The sequence below is a fragment of the Rhipicephalus microplus genome, chromosome 1 (assembly GCF_043290135.1).
Source record: "Rhipicephalus microplus isolate Deutch F79 chromosome 1, USDA_Rmic, whole genome shotgun sequence".
Classification (NCBI taxonomy): Eukaryota; Metazoa; Arthropoda; class Arachnida; order Ixodida; family Ixodidae; genus Rhipicephalus; species Rhipicephalus microplus.
Genome location: NC_134700.1, coordinates 146,408,960 through 146,426,157, shown reverse-complemented (window position 1 = coordinate 146,426,157; position 17,198 = coordinate 146,408,960). Strand labels below are relative to the sequence as shown.

The 17,198-nt window shown below is 47.4% G+C and overlaps 1 long non-coding RNA gene across 1 annotated transcript; it reads left to right on the top strand.

Moving 5' to 3' along the window:
• Positions 1-3,839: 3,839 nt before the first annotated feature.
• Positions 3,840-16,227, top strand: LOC142768844 (uncharacterized). The gene is made up of 3 exons (XR_012885497.1): positions 3,840-4,047; positions 12,386-12,565; positions 15,866-16,227. It is a non-coding gene; the product is annotated as an uncharacterized LOC142768844 (long non-coding RNA).
• The last annotated feature ends 971 nt before the right edge of the window (positions 16,228-17,198 follow it).

Here is a 17,198-nt window from a genome sequence, read left to right as displayed (position 1 = left end):
TCGCATTTCGCCCCAGTTGCTGTCGGGCCGCGCCAACCGACGCTTGTCGTGCCTGGCATCCGACTATATAGTGCTCGTGTTTTGCTAACGTAGCGTCGCTGTGTCCAGCGCGCGCGTGCGTCAACACTACATTGGTGTATATTGGGCCCTTCATGATGCATTAGCGGCCATTCTGCTAGCTCCACATATACCGAATTAGGTGTTAAGTGACGTCAATGAATGGCGAAATATATGACTGGTGCAAGCATGATAATCCTGACACGCGTGTCATGTAAGAACATGACAACATACCACACTCCTAGATTTTTCGCGGCCGTTTCGCTAGCTCCACATATACTAACTAGTATCACGTGACGTGAATAGATGACGAAGGTAAATGACATATCCAAACATAATAATCAAGACATGGAAGTCATGTACAGTATTATTTACCTCCACCTATTAACGTCGTGCCGTTTTTAAAGTGGCATATAAACATTTCTTCTTCATGGTTCGCATATCATCGATTCCCACTGTACGTGGGATCTGCCATTTTTTTCTTGCGTTTTCATAGATGTAGCTTCCTATACATGTACAGTGAATGACGGCGCGATCAGCGCTGATGCAAGCGCGAAAATCCGCACGGATTAAAGTGCGGATAGACGGAGGGATGAAAGCGCAGATGGACGCACGGATGGACGGAAGCACGCACGGAAAGACAGACGGACGAACGCGAGCATGCACGGATAGACAGGCAGACGTCCACATGGACAGACTCGCGGATGGACAGATAGAAGCACGGACGCATGGAAGCACGAATAGACGGCTGGCAGAAAGCATGGACGTATGAATGGACGGGTGAACGACAGATGCGTGAACAATTGGACACATGGTCGAACAGACCAATGTTTTGCCCCAATCATCATCATTCACTACGGGGATATGCTGGGATTTTTTTTGTCTCCTGACACGTGTGAGACGTGCCCATATACCACGGCCGCTGTATGCCGGTTTAAACGTCAGGTGCTTGACAGTTTATATCTACCATAGATTAGCGAGAACAGACATTGGTAATAAATATGGAAGAGTATAAGAAAAAACTGATATCATCAGCGTCGACCCAACAAACGGAAAGAATAGTTGTCACGGCCACAACGAAAATTGAACCCAAGTATTCTGCATGGCGATCAAAGCGTGGTACCACAGAGCCGAGCCACGCCAGGTCTCGAAACTGATTTTGAAGAATACCTTACAGAGGCGGATTTCAAATTGCAGTTGCTGTGCATTCCATCTAAATTTAGGAGCATTACACATCTACTTCAATGAAGCAGGTGTCACGTAGGGTTAGCGTCAATAATAGTGAAGCGCCATCCACTGAACTTGGTTTACGCAGGATTATTCAGGACTGCCACTACCGCAAGCAAAAACGGTACATTTTGCTTAAGGCTTGTCATGTTGGTAATACCCATGTTGGTCTTGGCATCGCAGCTCAAATATAAGAACTTCTGTAAAACATCTGCGTCTGTTGAACGTACATGTAAGTATATATAACATTTTTATGTAATCAGCATCATTTAGTAATATTGCATTCAACAAATAATAAACGCCAGTCAACCTCCTTTTACATGCTTTTCATGACATGGATTCTCATGGTACGTCAGAGTTGCGGAATCGTATTATTTATTTTAGAAAGCCTACCCTTCGGTATAATAACTTCGGATTGCAAAATACACAAATATTTGCTTTGTATAAATAGTCAAGTGATTAGCGGTGTCTAGATCCATAGATCCAGCGGTTTAGGACGGATGGTCGCCATGCCTGAGGCTAGTTACACGTACGTGACGAGCGTTGCTTAATCGTATACCTTCACAAATCCTCAATATCTGTTGATTTGATTAATATGTGGGGTTTAACGTCCCAAAACCACCATATGTGTGGAATATCTGTGTGGAAGTCACAATAAGTATTGAGGCGTCGGAAAATTGGTACTATCATACGGGCTTCGGTACTGTTGTTGTTAGTTTTCCAGTATTATGTCGGTATCTTACAGTATATGTGTGTGTAGTCACTCTTTCATGGTATTGCTGTCACAACGTTGTTTGATATGTAATCGTGATTCCTGATGTCTTACGTTTCAAGGTGGCGGTATGATTATGAGGAAGGCCGTAATGAAAGGCTTGAGAAATATTTCCCGCCCTGGCGTTGCTTTCCGTGCGCTTACATGTAAGCATGCGCACCTCAAGCATTTCACCTCCATTGAAGTGTGGCTGCCACAGCCAGAATTCAATCCCGTAACCTTCGGCTCAGCGGTCAACCATGCACCATAACCACCTCACTACCATCGCGGGTGCTGTTTGATATCACTGTATTTTTGATCAGAATGTTCCTTATATATTTACTGATTATAATAATAATAATGATGATGATGTTTTGTGGTTTGAGGCACAAGGCCCATTTGATTGCCAACAAGCTCGAGTTCACGAGGCAAAAGATGTGGACAATGATTGAAATTAGCAGCTGTATAAGGGCTTTAAAATTCCTCGCGCTAAGGTGGGTAAAAACATAGAAGTTGTAAAATCATGACCATGCAGTGAAAAGTGTATGGTGTTAATGCATTACGAAAGATTGTTATAATAAAAACCAAGGTGGACATGTACGGCAATAGCACAAGTGCCTCGATCGTTCAAGGGCTGTGAGGCAAGTGTTCTCTTCAGTGTAGCCACCGCAGTGGAGACCTCTTTGGAGAGGTCGTGCTACAGTACGCCCGGGTATATCACATGAAAAGTACGGAACTCTATAAAAAAGCTAACAACAATTTATGTGTGAAAAGTTGTTCCCTACCAACGAACATTGCAGGATGAAGTGGTATCTGTTGTCGGTATGGTAAAAAAAAGTGTGGTCTTTTTAGCGTGTTCTTTACACTGGGTCAGAATGTGAAGTACGGTGAGTGCTTCTCCACATCTATCACACAAAGGTGGATCACCACCCCACAAAAGTAATGAATGTGTAGCGTATGTACTATTTCTTGTAAGTATTGTTTCTGTGTCGCGCGATTTTGATACTGGCGGCCAATGACCCAGTTGCGTCTGTATGGCGTGAAATTTATCATCTGCGTGTGCGTCCCATGTGCTCTGCCAATAACCCCAGAGCTTTCATTTTAGAAAAGGTTTCAAGTCGAGTGCAGGAATAGGTATCAGTGATTTATTAGCAGTTTTGTTGGGGGAACCAGCTAGCTGGTTCACCAGAAAGTTGCCCTGTATTTACCGGTGTCTTGACACCCAGCAGACCAAAACATGCTGTTTCGATGTGTAGGCTATGCATAAAAGCGAATAAAGCGAGACAAGGACAGGGTTTTTGTGCTTACTAAAAGTTTTCAGAGCTTTTACTACGCTTAGGAAATCTGTGTATATTATTGCCTTGTTTAGGTATATTGCTTTAATGTGTTTAACAGCCGCAAATATCGCATAAGCTTTGCCGGTGAAAATGCTTGAATCAGAGTGCATGGCGCCGGCTTCCGAAAAAGATAGGCCGACGGCTGCGTACGAGACAGAGGTGTTCTACTTTGAGGCGTCCGTAAAGAGCTCAGGACATGTGTACTTCTGTTGTAGTTCTAGGAAGTATGTCTGAATATGTGTAATTGCGCCTGCTTCATAATCTCCAAGAAAGAGACGTCGCAATCAATCACCTGTCACTGCCACGGTGGCAGGCATACTACAGGAGCCATCAAACGGCGTTCAAGTGGCACACCCGTTTCCTTCGCAAGGCCCCTCACACGGAGTGAGAAGGGCAGTCTAATAAAAGCCGTTTCTCAAACACTGCAAAGCTTGACGTGTCATTAATTGCAGAGTGTGAGGGGGGTTCCTCGTCTGCGTTCACTTTAGAATAATATTTAAAAGGCATGTAACATCTGTAGGTGGAGCGACCATTCCTTCGATTCCACGTACAGGCTTTCCACGGACTAATGTGAAAAGCACATGTAGAGAGATGAATGTCTAAATTATCAACAGGGTCAAGCATTTCAATGGCAGACAGTGTTGCAGACTGATATGCTATTGCCCCATTGTCTTGGTGAGTACGTATGAGTCTTGTATACATATTGATCAGACACTTTCTGTTGCTTCCTACGTAGTGCGTGAGAACACTTTTAGAACATTCATGGCTTTTATGCACTTGTTTTTTAGGTACTTGATGTGTGGTATGAAGTTTAGCTAGGTGTCCAAGATTGGGCCTAAGAATTTGTGTTCAGTATTAACAGACAGACCTTGCCCATGTAGTTGATTATCGGTTTCGGAATGGATGCTTCTCTTCCCAGAGAACAAAGCACACTTGCTTTTCTGTGCATTTAGTCGGAACCCGTTTTCTTCAGCCCGATAGGAGACTTTGTTCAAACCGAGCTGAACCTGCCGCTCACATATGGCCAGATTACAAGACTTAAAACTAAGCTGGACGTCGTCGACATATGTACAGTAAAGCATATTGCGAAGAATGGACAAGCGTAAAGAATTCATTTTGATGATAAAAATTTGCAGCTAAGTACATCACCTTGCGGCACTCCTGTTTCTTGGACAAATGTCTGGGAAAAAAACGCTGCCCACTCGTACACGGATTGTCCGATTTGACAAGTAACTTTCTATTATGGCAAACATTCTGCAACGCACACCAAGGTGGGACAGGTCTCTTAATATTTCAAAGTGCAAAGTTGTATCATAAGCCTTTCGACATCGAGGAACACCAAGAGAAATTGTTGTTTGGGGCGACAGCATCTCTGCATGATCTGTGACTTAATACGAACAGGGTGGTCGGCGGTGGATGTACCCCCTCGAAACCCGCACTGAAATGGGTCGAGCAAATTGTTTGTTTCAAGGAAATGTACAAGTCAGCAGTTTATCATTTTTTCGAAAAATTTGTACAAGCAGCTTGTAAGTGCAATAAGCCTATAACTCGTAACTGAAGAAGGGTCCTCGCCCTGTTTGAAATGGGAACAACAATAGCCTCTTTCCTGGAAGTAGGGATAGCCTAAGAGAACCAGATAGCATTGTACACACAAAGTAAGGTTTCTTGCATTTTGATTGGTGGGTTCTTAACATTTCATACACCACATAGCCAGAACCTAGGGAAGAATCACTGCAGGAGTTCAGTGATGTTTCGAGCTCAGTTAAGTTGAAAGCTTCGTTGTACACCTCGTATCTTGTAGATTTGTGTTCAAGTTTTTGCTTTTCTATTTTTTGTTCTGTAATTTTGAAAAGCATCAGTATAGTTTGACGAGCTGGACACCCGTTTGAAGTGTGTGCCGACGAAGTTCACTTCATCTTCCATAGTGTCATCCTGCGTGTTTACGAGTGGGAGTGTGTGTACTTGTCTTCCTGTTACTCTACCAACCATGTTCCAGACTTTAGCCTGCTGTGTGTATGAATCGATCCCTCATGAAACTTCTGCCAGCATTCTCTTCTAGCCTGCCGACACGTTCTTCTGCCCTGAGACTTTATTTTCCTAAAGCTGTCAAGATTTTCGTCTGTCGGTGAGTTCCGAAGCAACCTCTATGCTTGGTTTTGCTGCTTTCGCACATTTCGGCACTTAGAGTTCCACCATGGCACATGTCATTTTGCAGGGTGTCCATTCGTTTGTATGGTGGATTTTCTTGCTGCATCAATAAAAAAAGCTGTGAAGTAGCTGACAGCAGCATCAATGCTTAAAGTACATATGTTGCGCCAACCTAAATTAGTAATGGTATAAAACTGTTCCGAGTCGGCTGTGCCTAATACCCATTAGGAAACCTGTGGCGGGCATTCAGTTGATGTAGGTGTGCTTAAAACTGCGGGGAAATGATCGCTTTCATAGGAATTAGTGATAAATTTCCAGTGGAGTAAAGGCATGAGAAATAGAAATACTATGCTTAGGTCTATGAGGAATCGTTATTGTTAGCGAGGTTATAATAAGTTGGTTCATTTCGATTCAGGAGTCACGTTCTGGAAGAGAGAAGAAACTGTTCACTCAGTCGACCTCGGGCGTCACAACTAGGGTCACCACACAGCTTGGTATGCGCATTCAAGTCCCCAAGGAGAAAAAAAGGTTCCGGAAGTTCATCAATAAGGAACTAGAAAACATGTTTTTGTAGACGATAGCTCGGACGTACGTAAGGAGTGCAAATTGTGATCAGTTTGTCAAAAAGCACAGCTCGAACAGCCACTGCATCAAGGGATGTTTGAAGTTGAAAGTGAGCATGTAATTCCTTGATTCACTATGATGGCAACACCTCCGGATGATGTCACGGCATCATCACCGTCTTTTCGAAGAATGGCGTACTTACGTAGAAAGTTGGTGTGTTTAGAATTTAAGTGTGTTTTTTTAGACACAGCACTTTTGATGAATATTGCCCCGCCGTGGTGGTCTAGTGGCTAAGGTACTCGGCTGCTGACCCGCAGGGCGCGGGTTCGAATCCCAGCTGCGGCGGCTGCATTTCCGATGGAGGCGGAAATGTTGTAGGCCCATGTGCTCAGATTTGGGTGCACGTTGAAGAACCCCAGGTGGTCTCAATTGCCGGAGCCCTCCACTACGACGTCTCTCATAATCATATAGTGGTTTTGGAACGTTAAACCCCACATATCAATCAATCATTTTGGTGAATATTCGTTTAAAAGTTCTTGGACATCGTCAAGTTTCCCGAGAAGGCCCCTGACGTTCCTTTGTAATATTTGAGTGGTCATGGTGAAAGTAAAGTAGTGCTTTGTGTACGAAGAGCGAGCGGCTGTTTAGGCGGGAAGTTTGAATTTAAGAGACCGGGTCGTCACCAGGCCCAATATCTGCTTTTTTGTTTTCTTGACGCACTCTAAAAAGACACGCTGCTCTTTCGGCAACAAGGGTACCGACATATTCACTGGATGCCCATGCGTGCGAGCTAGTAGTTCAAATTCTGGGCCTCGCCAGGTGAGGCGAGGCCTTGAGACTGAGGACACTGAAGTCTCCGGTCTCTGTTCGGGAGTAGGTGGAGTAGCCTTGGGGCCAGGTGCCACAACCACCGGCTTGGTATGGGCGGGCCGCAGGAGTGCTGAAGGCTGGTGCGGCTGTGTCCCCTAACGCACCGCATCAGCATATGTGGGGCTATAGAGTGGCGAGACCCTTTTTGCTTGCTTATCGTTGTTAAGGCGTTCATTAGCGGGTAACCAGCGAACATACACAATGGCGACAGTCGCGGCCAAGCACGGACTCCCAGCGCAAGCAGCGTCCTTGTTGGGTAGCCCCACTAGAAGGTATTCAAGAGTGTGACCCAGTTAAGGGTTCGGAGGCTTCACTACAATTACCCCGGGGTCGAAGAGGGAGCCGCCTGGTGACCTAATAGCTTGTTACTATGAGCGGGTCATAATAAGCCTTCAGTAGCTCCACGTTGACGATGTCGCGCCCACGGCGGTGCATCTCCGAAGATTGTTCGACGGGTTCGATCAGATAGTTGACCGGAGATGTGCACTCGATGACACGGTAGGGTGTTCGTATTTGGGAAGTAGTCTGGAAGACAAGCCAGCTTGAGAGGTCGGAATTGAGAGCCATACAAGCGCACCAAAAAGGAACGTGGGCTCAGAAGTGGTGCAGCCTTCACGAATACTCTTCTGCCGCTCTGGCTCATGTGTCATAAAAGTCTTGGCAAGTTCGCGACACCCTTCAGGAAGCCTAGCTGCCTCAGACATAGGTGCACACTCGTATGGATCCGGCGTGTGCGGAAGTATCGTGTCCATGGTGTGCGACGGGTGCCATCCGTACAGCAAGAAGAAAGGTGAGAAACCGGTCGTGCTCTGAGTGGCAGTGATGCAGGCGTAGGTGACGAATGGCAGTATATTATCCTAATTCGTGTGGTTGGTGGCGACGTACATCGAAAGCTTGTCGCAAAGGGTGCAGTTAAAGCGTTCGGTGAGGCCATTCGTCGGCGGTTGGTAAGCAGCAGTTTTGCGGTGGACAGAACGGCACTCCATCAGAATGGCTTCGACGACTTCCGACAAGAAGACTTGGCCTCGTTCGCTGTGAAACTCTTGAGTCTTCCGTGGCTCTGTATAACTTGATGCAGCAGGAAGGACGCAACATCGCGTGCAGTAGCCGCAGGGAGAGTGGCGGTTTCGGCGTATCGCGTTAAATGGTCTACGGCAACGATGGCCCAGCGCTTACCTGCCGACGTCAGATAAAGTGGTCTATACAAATCAATACCTACGCGCCCAAACGAATGGTCAGGGCAAGGTAACACTTGTAGACTGGCGTGCAACATGTGTGCTGATGTTTTGTGGTGTTGGCAAGCAAGGCAAGAGCGAACGAAGTGCTGCATGTAGCGGTACATCTCGCGCCAGAAGCAGCGTTGTCGAATGCGGTGGTAAGTTTTGGATACCCCAAAGCACGCGCATTGAAAAGTGGGAGGCTTCGCATATCTCCGACCGCAGACTGCGTGGTATCACGAGTAACCACTGCCGGCCATCGGCGTCGTCATTGCGTTGGTGTAGGATGCCGTTACGGATGGCGAAATGGTGAGCTTGACGACGCAAGGCACGCGTGTATGATGCTGCGGACGGATCAGAGAGCAAGGTGACCAGCGGGGCGATCCAATTATCCTTTCGCTCTTCGATAGCGAGTATGTCAACATCGCTGGCAGAAACAGCAAACAGGACGCGGATATCGTAGTCTTGTAAGCGAAGAGCCCAACGGGCGAGATGACCTAGTTGATCCTTCAATGATGACAGCCAGCATAGTGCGTGCTGGTCGGTGACGACATTCAATGGGCGACGTTACAAATAAGGTCGAAACTTTGTAAGGGCCCAGCCGATCGCCAGGCACTCTTTCTCTGTTACAGTGTAGTTTTCTAGGCTCTCGTGAGCGTACGGCTTGCTTTGCTACGATATTCTCAGGGAATTCAGCTTCGCGCTGCACCAGGACAGCACCGAGGCCTACACCGCTGGTATTCGTGTGCACCTCCGTTGGAGCCATAGGGTCGTAGTGGCGTAGAATGGGAGGAGACGTCAACGAATGGCGGAGCTTTGTGAACGCGTCGTCGCACTCGGGTGACCACTAGTTGAGGGGCTCTTATCTCCAAGGAGCTTCGTCAGTGGTGATATGATCGTGGCAAAGTTTTGTATGAAGCGAAGGAAGTATGAGCACAGGCCCACGAAACTGCACAGTTCTTTGACAGACGCAGGTTTGGGGAATTCGGCCTTGGCCCAAAGGTTGGCCGGATCAGGAAGAATGGCATCCTTGGACACGATGTACCCTAGGATGGCGAGTTGCCGTGCTACAAAGCGGCACTTTTTCAGATTTAGTAGCAAGCTGACATCGCTCACACATGCGAAAATTTCTTTGAGACGTTGGAAATCCGTGGAGAAATCCGGAGCGAAGACATTGACATCGTCGAAGTAACACAATTAAGCACGTATACCATTTCAAGTTGCGCAGAGCGGTGTCCATCATGAGCTCAAATTTAGCAGGTGCACTACATAGACGAGACGGCATGACGTTGAACTCGTACAGGCCTCTGGTGTGACGAAGGTGGTATTTGGTCGAGCGTCGTCAGCCATGGGTACTTGCCACTATCCCGAGCGCAGATCGAGAGAAAAAGAATCGGCTCCGTGAAGACTGTCAATCACGTCGCCGATGCGCGGCAGTGGATAAACAACCTTACGAGTGATCTTATCGAGCCGTCTGAAGTCCACACAGAACTGCACAGAATCGCCTTTCTTTGCAACAAGAACAATAAGAGATGCCCATGGACTGTCCGAGGGCCGAATAACGTCGCGTCGGAGAGAACCGTCAACCTGCTCGTTAATTACGGGACGTTCGACGGGTGACACGCGATATGGACGTTGCCCTAAAGGTAAATGGGCACCATGCAGTGTTGATGCGATGCCTAACAGCGGATGCGCGACTGAGAGAACTTCGCCCGACATTGAAAGAAGAACGATATTCTTGCAACAGGTCCAGAAGCTGAGAACGCTGTACCACTGTAAGGTTGTCAGCGATGGAGTGACCAAATAGATCAGCAGATGAGGAATCAGAAATGGAAACAGCATTGATGGTACGCGAACTGCAACAAGGCGTGTCATCGTGCACGTCCAGCACTTGTGCGTCGTCGACTAGTTCCACTCTGCCGAGACATTACCCTCGAAGCAAGTTAATAATGTATGGGGATGGGTCAGTTAGAAAAATAGCGGTGTTGCGCTAGGTGACCTGCACAGCCATGAAAGGTACTAGCAACCCTTTTCTGTTACAAGCGCGGTCGGATGGCGAAGCGAGTGCAATCGTTGCGGAGAGACCGGCGCAGTAGACCGACACAGTCGTCGTTGAATTTGGAGGCATTGTTGTGTCGTCTTTCATGAGAACCATGCTTAGTGTCGAGGGACTTACTTCTTGTTTCAACTGCAAGAAGGGTGAGAGTTCGATTTCGGCGGAGGCACAATGGGTGACGGCATCGTAGCGGGAGAGAAAGTCCCACCTCAGGATGATGTCATGAGAGCAAACCAGAAGGATGATTAACTGGGCGACATACAGAACGTCCTGAATTACAACGCGAGCTGTGCACCGTGCTACAGGATGAACACGATGCAAACTAGCAGTACGGAGAGACAACCCAGAAAGTGGCGTCGCCTATTTTCGAAGTAAGCAGCAGAGTTTTTCGTCCATAACTGATACGGCGGCTCCAGTGTCAATAAGAGCCGATGCACAAGCACCATCCACAAGCACGTCAATGGTATTTGAGTGGCTGCTCTGAGGACTTTCACATTGCGACAGCGTCGCAGTCCTTGCCTCGGGGACTGCGATGACTAGTTTTTCCGCTCATGAGCAGTCGAACTTGGCCGCATGGGGGACAGGGAACGACGTTGTGGAGACGGCGACCTTCGAGGAGATGGACCTGGGTGAGACGGCAGTGGCATGGACTGCAGTTCGTCGTGATAGGGATGGCTAAGCTGGCCAGCAACACGCGAAGAAATGTGAGCCGGCTGTACGTGAGGGCAATAACGTGCTACGAGACCGGTGTAACCACAGGCAAAGCAGAAGTGCCGGTTGGTGGGTGTGCACCATCGGTTCGCCGGGGTAGGTCTCACCCATGTCGCAAGAGCCGATGGACGGAATGGTGGCTAGAAAGGCTGCATAAAGGGCTGAAGCTGAGGCTTAGGGGTTGCATCAACATACGTAGTGGGCATACCCGCTACAAAGGACGGAGGTCGAGTGGCAGCTTCGGTGTAAGTCAGAGGTGCGGGTGCTGGAACGGCTTGAGGCGGCCTGGCGACCACTTGGGCGTAATTAGGGGCGCAGGAGTTGGAGGTTTGCGGGGGTGGTACGCAGGCATTACCTCAGATTTCTGCTCAATCGCTCGACGGATGGGAGGGAGAAGGGTAGTGGCCGATTGTTGAACAACAGGTGGGTGGAAAAAGAGCAGGAGAGAGAACTGGCGCGCGATTTCCTAACGGATGAAGGACTTGAGGTCTGCCATCAGCGCCACTGGTCACAACTTGCCTCCAAGCCAGCAAGCGTTGCAGCTCGTGGTGGGGAGCGATGGGTCATCTAACGCTGCTGGCGGAGCTCCTCGTAGCTCTGGCAACGTGTGATGACCTCAGCCACTGTGCCGGGGTTTTTCGAGGGCAGCATCGTGAAGGCATCATCGTCAATGCCTTTCATAATGTTTCAGGGCTTGTCAGACTCAGAAGTGGTGTGATTGGATTTGTTGCATAAGTCCAGGACATCTTCAATGTAACTGTTGAATGATTCACCGGCCTGCTGAGCACGTTCACTTAAGCGCATCTCGGCTTGCAGCTTACGAACGGCAGGACGGCCGAAAACGTTGATGATAGCGGTCTTAAAATGGAACCGGGTTGCGAAATCGGACGCGTGGTTATTGTTACACAAACTGGCAGCGCCCGCAAGGTAGAACACCGAGTTGGTCAACTTGCTGTCCTCGTCTCATTTGTTGGCGATGCTCACGCGCTCGTAAATGGCGAGCCAGTCCTCCACGTCAGTGCAAACGGCGCCATTGAAGATGGCTAGATCGCGGATCTTGAGGAGACGGGTACAAGGAAGTAGACTTGGAGGAGGCGTTTGCTGAGAGGCGTCGTGGGACATGGCAGATGACAGGGTACGTGATCGTAGCTCCAAAGGCATCGAACGAGATCGCAGCACTCTCCACATATTTGCTAAGGCGTTTAATAGCCGGCAGCCAGCGAGCATACACCATGGCGACAGTCATGGCCAAGCACGGACTCCCAGCGTGAGTGGCGTCTTTGTTGAGTAGTCCCACTAGAATGTATTTAAGAGTTCGACTCATTTCAGAGTTCGGAGGCTTTGCTACATCGTTATTATCTGCTTTGCTTTCATCTGGTATGGACAGGAACGTGAATATAGAGCATGTTTTCCATTACAGTCTACACATTGCGGCTGCTCTTTGCAGTTCTAAGACACGTGGCCCAGGGCTCCACATTGTGCACAAGTCTGAAAACCACAACCACCTTTAGAGCCATGGCCATACCTCTGACATTGGAAGCAACGGCGGGGGTTTGGTGTGTATGGCCTGAGAGACGTCTTCATGTACCCTGTTTGAATGGTTTCTTGAAGTTTACTGAAAGCAAACGTGAGTATAAAGAGTTTCATTGGTGTTTCTTTGTTGTCTCTTCTGATGATAACTATCTGTACATTGGACACATTTTGGCTCTTCCACACCTCCACGAGTTCAGTCTCGGTCAGGTCAAGTAAGTCTGTGTCGTATATCACTCTTCAAGTTCTGCTCATTGACCTGTGTGGTGTTACGGTGATCGGAATGCCACCGAAAGTTGCGAGATGGTCTAGCTTATCAAATAGTTCTTTGTCCCGAACTTCGAAGAGGAGGTCTCCGCTAGCCATTTTGGTTACCTTGTATCCAGCCCCGAGAATTTCGGGAAGACACCTGGAAACTACAAAGGGAGATACGGTACTGGCTTGCTTTCCAGTTTTCTCGGAGTGAATGACTTGAAAGTGAGGAAATGTTTCTGTTGGCTGGTTAAAAAAGTTTTCATTGGTGTGTACCCGCTTCAAGCCAGCGGGACTTGTAAGCAAGAGGAACGCTCTATGCATGCTGGTTTCATTTTTAATCAGCAGCGTTGGCGACCACCCACCATGGAGCCCAATGAGGGCGCGCTACAAGCTTGTAAGTACTAAAAACTTGCCAACGCCAGTCGTACAACGCCACCATAACCCAATACGCCCAGAACGAATAGACCGAAGTAGTCTATTTGCACAGGGTTAACCCTCACTGCTAGGAAAATTGGAAATAAAAGGAAGAACCAAAACAATGTCTGGTTGAAGGCGAACAGAGTCCAGCGAATCAAGGCGCTGACATGTCGTCACGACATCAGCGATGGTAGCTGGGTTTTGCATAACGAGGGCATTAAAGGCAACAGGCCCACTGCCTCTCAATATATGGCGCAATTTGTCCGATTTCGGCATGGCTTGATTGACACGCCGGCATAGTGCGAGGACATCCTCGATGTATGAAGTGTACGATTCACCAGGATGTTGTCGGCGAGTATCAAGTGTCCTCTTAGCGAATGTCTGGTGTCCCAAAGACATGTCGCAGCTGCTGCTGGAAGGTAGCCCAGTCGGGTAAGTCAACGACGTGGTTATATTATCTTGTCTTCGTGACTCCAGTCAGATAAAAAGGCACGTAACGCAGTTTGGCGACCTTGTCCCACCTATTTATTAGCAGCACTTACGTGGTCGTAGTCATCGAACCACTCTTCTACTTCTTCTCCTAAAAGACCAGCGAAGAACGGGGGTTCCCGCTGATGTCCGTGTATGTAAGTAGGAGGGGCAGGTTGCGGTGGTGCGTGGTTGATGACATCAGCGCCAGCAGGCTCGGTCTGGGACATGCTGCCTGACTGTGGGCGCAAGCGGTGGCCTGAACGAAGCTCCAGGGTGTATAGCGGGCTGCGGGAGGTCAGAGGACCAAAAATCCACCTCCACCACGTATGAAGTCTTGGTAGTCTTGGCTGCGTCAGCGTTTATTTGAGGAAAGGCCTCACAAAACGAACGGGCACAGCCAGTACAGAGACGATGACGATGATGATGACGCAGAGTGGCAATGAGGACAAAGAGACAAGCGGATGATGGTAATTGTGAACATGTATGGACGAGCACGATGTAAGTAACAAACGCCTGGCTTGCTTTCCAGTTTTCTCGGAGTGAATGACGTGAAAGTGTGGAAATGTTTCTGTTGACTGGTTAAAGATTTCATCGGTGCGTACCCGCTTCAAGCCAGCGCGACCTTTAAGCAGGAAGAATGCTCTATGCATGCTGGTTTTATTTTTAATCAGCAGCGTTGGCGCCCACCCACTATGGAGGCCAATGACGGGGCGCTACAAGCTTGTAAGTACCAGAAACTTGCCAATGCCAGTCGTACAACGCCACTATAACTCGATGCGTCCAGACCGAATAGACCGAAGTAGGCTTTTTGCACAGGGTTAACCCTCACGGTCAGGAAAATTGGAAGTAAAAGGTAGAAACAAAAAGACAGGAAAGATAGAATATGATAGTAACAATGAATTTATATATATATATATATATATATATATATATATATATATATATATATATATATATATATATATATATATATATATATATATATTCTATTTTATGACCAACTACGCGTCTCACCAAGCGTTGGCTTCAACTCCTTTCAAGTGTTTCTTTTGTTTTATTGCAGAGGAGTACAGTGCCAACACAGACATTTTCTGAAGAGCTTCTCGAAGCCAGACATACCGCTCCTACACGTTACACCATGAGGATGCGAATATTAAAAAATAACCCAACAAGTTGCTGTGGATTCTCTAGATGCGGTTAGTTATACGAAACGCAGATGCACCAGAAACAGCTGCAGCTAGAGCCAGGTCATTCCTTTCTGAAACCATGATTATCGACAGTATTTCGTAAACTACTGTGTTACCAGCCTACGACTGTTCCTGTGAGATAAACGAGGTGCATGAAACTGTGTTCTTTTACCGTGCCGGGATCGAAGAGAAGGCCGTACAAACAAGGCTTCGAAAACTTCCCGTAATCTCTAGGTGCCTTCGTGAGAAGTGACCGCCTCTTCGTGAGAAGGTTTTTTTTGTTCAAGCTTTGCGATGTTTTCTACCTCGAGTACAGTGTCTAGACAAAACGATTGGTATGAGGTCAGCACACTTAACACCCCACAACACATGTCATTTTGAAACGATGATACACCCACTTACACTGAGAAAATCTTTAAACGAAACAGTCACCCATTACAATGCTGGTTGCGGCCGTAGAAAAATGAAAATGATTATCTGATAAAGCTTTTTACTTCACCGTGAGTCAAATGAAGTAACAATCCCATATCATCATTCTTCTTTTTTCATCGAAGCCTTCAACTTGAACACAGTTCATTCAGCTATTTCACTGTTTGGAGAATGTTGATATGCTACAACGGCTCTCTCTCTCTCTCTCTCTTTTGCTTGAGGTGAAGCAGCTCACTAAAAAATGCACTCAAGGGCAATAGGTTTAGGTGCCCAAAGACTACTTCACTGTCACTGTCACCCCACTCTTCCTAATTCTTTGAATTCTAGCGCTGTTAAAAGCAACTAACGCCTATGCTACAATCTCGTGAATGGGACAGAAGCCCTAGTAGTTTGACTCAAAGGATTTTCATTACTTCCCTTGAAAGTTTTATATCCTGTCGAAATATTCGAATGTCCTGTGTCTATGGCGTCTGGGCCATTGAACAGGAACATTATTTTTACTCTCATGGGCTAACCAGTAAAATGCGCGCCATGTTTAGTCTCGGTAACGAATTTACTATTTACCTCCTGCGTACGAAGAGCTTTACTTTCGCTGATGTTGTCATCGGGGTTTTATGTTCAGCATATTTTCAATTCAGGCAAGCTCTCTAACCGGGGTCCGACAGTGTCCAAGGGTCTACGCAGACAAGTCACTCGCGGTTCCTCCAACCGCGTGCTTCTCCGACCTCGACCCAGGGCCTGCTGTCCACATGCGTTCGGTGACGTACCCCTCCATCAACGACGTCTCAGCCTGCCTGCCTCCTCGTTCACCCCACGAGTGCTCCTGCCACCGACTTGACGCGCCCACAATGGCCACGCTGCCAAGCCACCAGTGACTTTGACCTTTTATGTAAACGGTCCTCGCAACTTCATAGCTAAAGCATCGCTAGTCGCGGCAGTTTTTACTGTGTCACTTCACTTTGTTTGTTTTGAATAAAAGTATTTTTGTCTGCTTGGAAAATCGCTCCTCTATTTCCTGGCTAAAGGCCTTGCTAATAGCACCACGAGTTTCAGATGTTCGCAATCTTCTAAATCATTTTTTTTTCGTTCTAACGACCGTGCGTTGTAGTTAACTCAGTTTTCCACAGATAGGTAAGACCTCAATTATAACTCTTCAGTTTATCTTTTTCTCTTTTGTGTAGGGGCAATTATGCAGGCGAACAGATTTTTTTTTCACAACTGCCTCTCTGTGCACACATTGAACTCTCCGAACCATGAAAAAAACGGTTGATATCGTACTCGTGCAGTATGTAAAAAGTTTCATACCTACAAATGCACACAAGCACCCCCTTATTGAAAAAACAGATAAAAAAATAGTGAAGCAGCTATGACTTAGAACCTTCCTTACTTACGCTGACGGGTGTTTCGCGTTGTTTATTGTTATTTCTCAACTTGCAAAGCTTGTATGCAACTGAAGTAGATGTAGCCCAAGTTATGTTTTGTTTCTATTGCGACCAGATGCGCCAACAAGAAGGGACAGAGACGTGGGGGATGTCAGTAGACGCAATTATGGAGCACTACAGGGCCCTGTTTCTCGGTTTCCTCAGATATACCTTGCCCGTGCTTAGCAATACCTGCAAGACCAATGTTCGTGTTTTACAGGCAGTACAAGCCCAAGCGCTGGGATTGTGCCTCGGTCTGGCCAGATGTACGTCAACAGAAGCGACAATTGCAATTGCTGGTGACTATCCGATACAAACTCACATTGTTGTAGAAGTCCTGAGAACGCACATCCGACACTTCGCACGTGCCCCCGGCCATCACCTTGCACTGTTGCCTTCAGAGAGGCGCCAAGCATCGTTCGCCAAAATTATCGTGAAATACAACGATAAACTTGCCTCGGGCTTCACTCATGCATCTAAACCATCCATACCACCTTGGTGTCTTATTCGACCTACAGTGCATCTAAGTTTACCAGGGATCCGGAGGAAA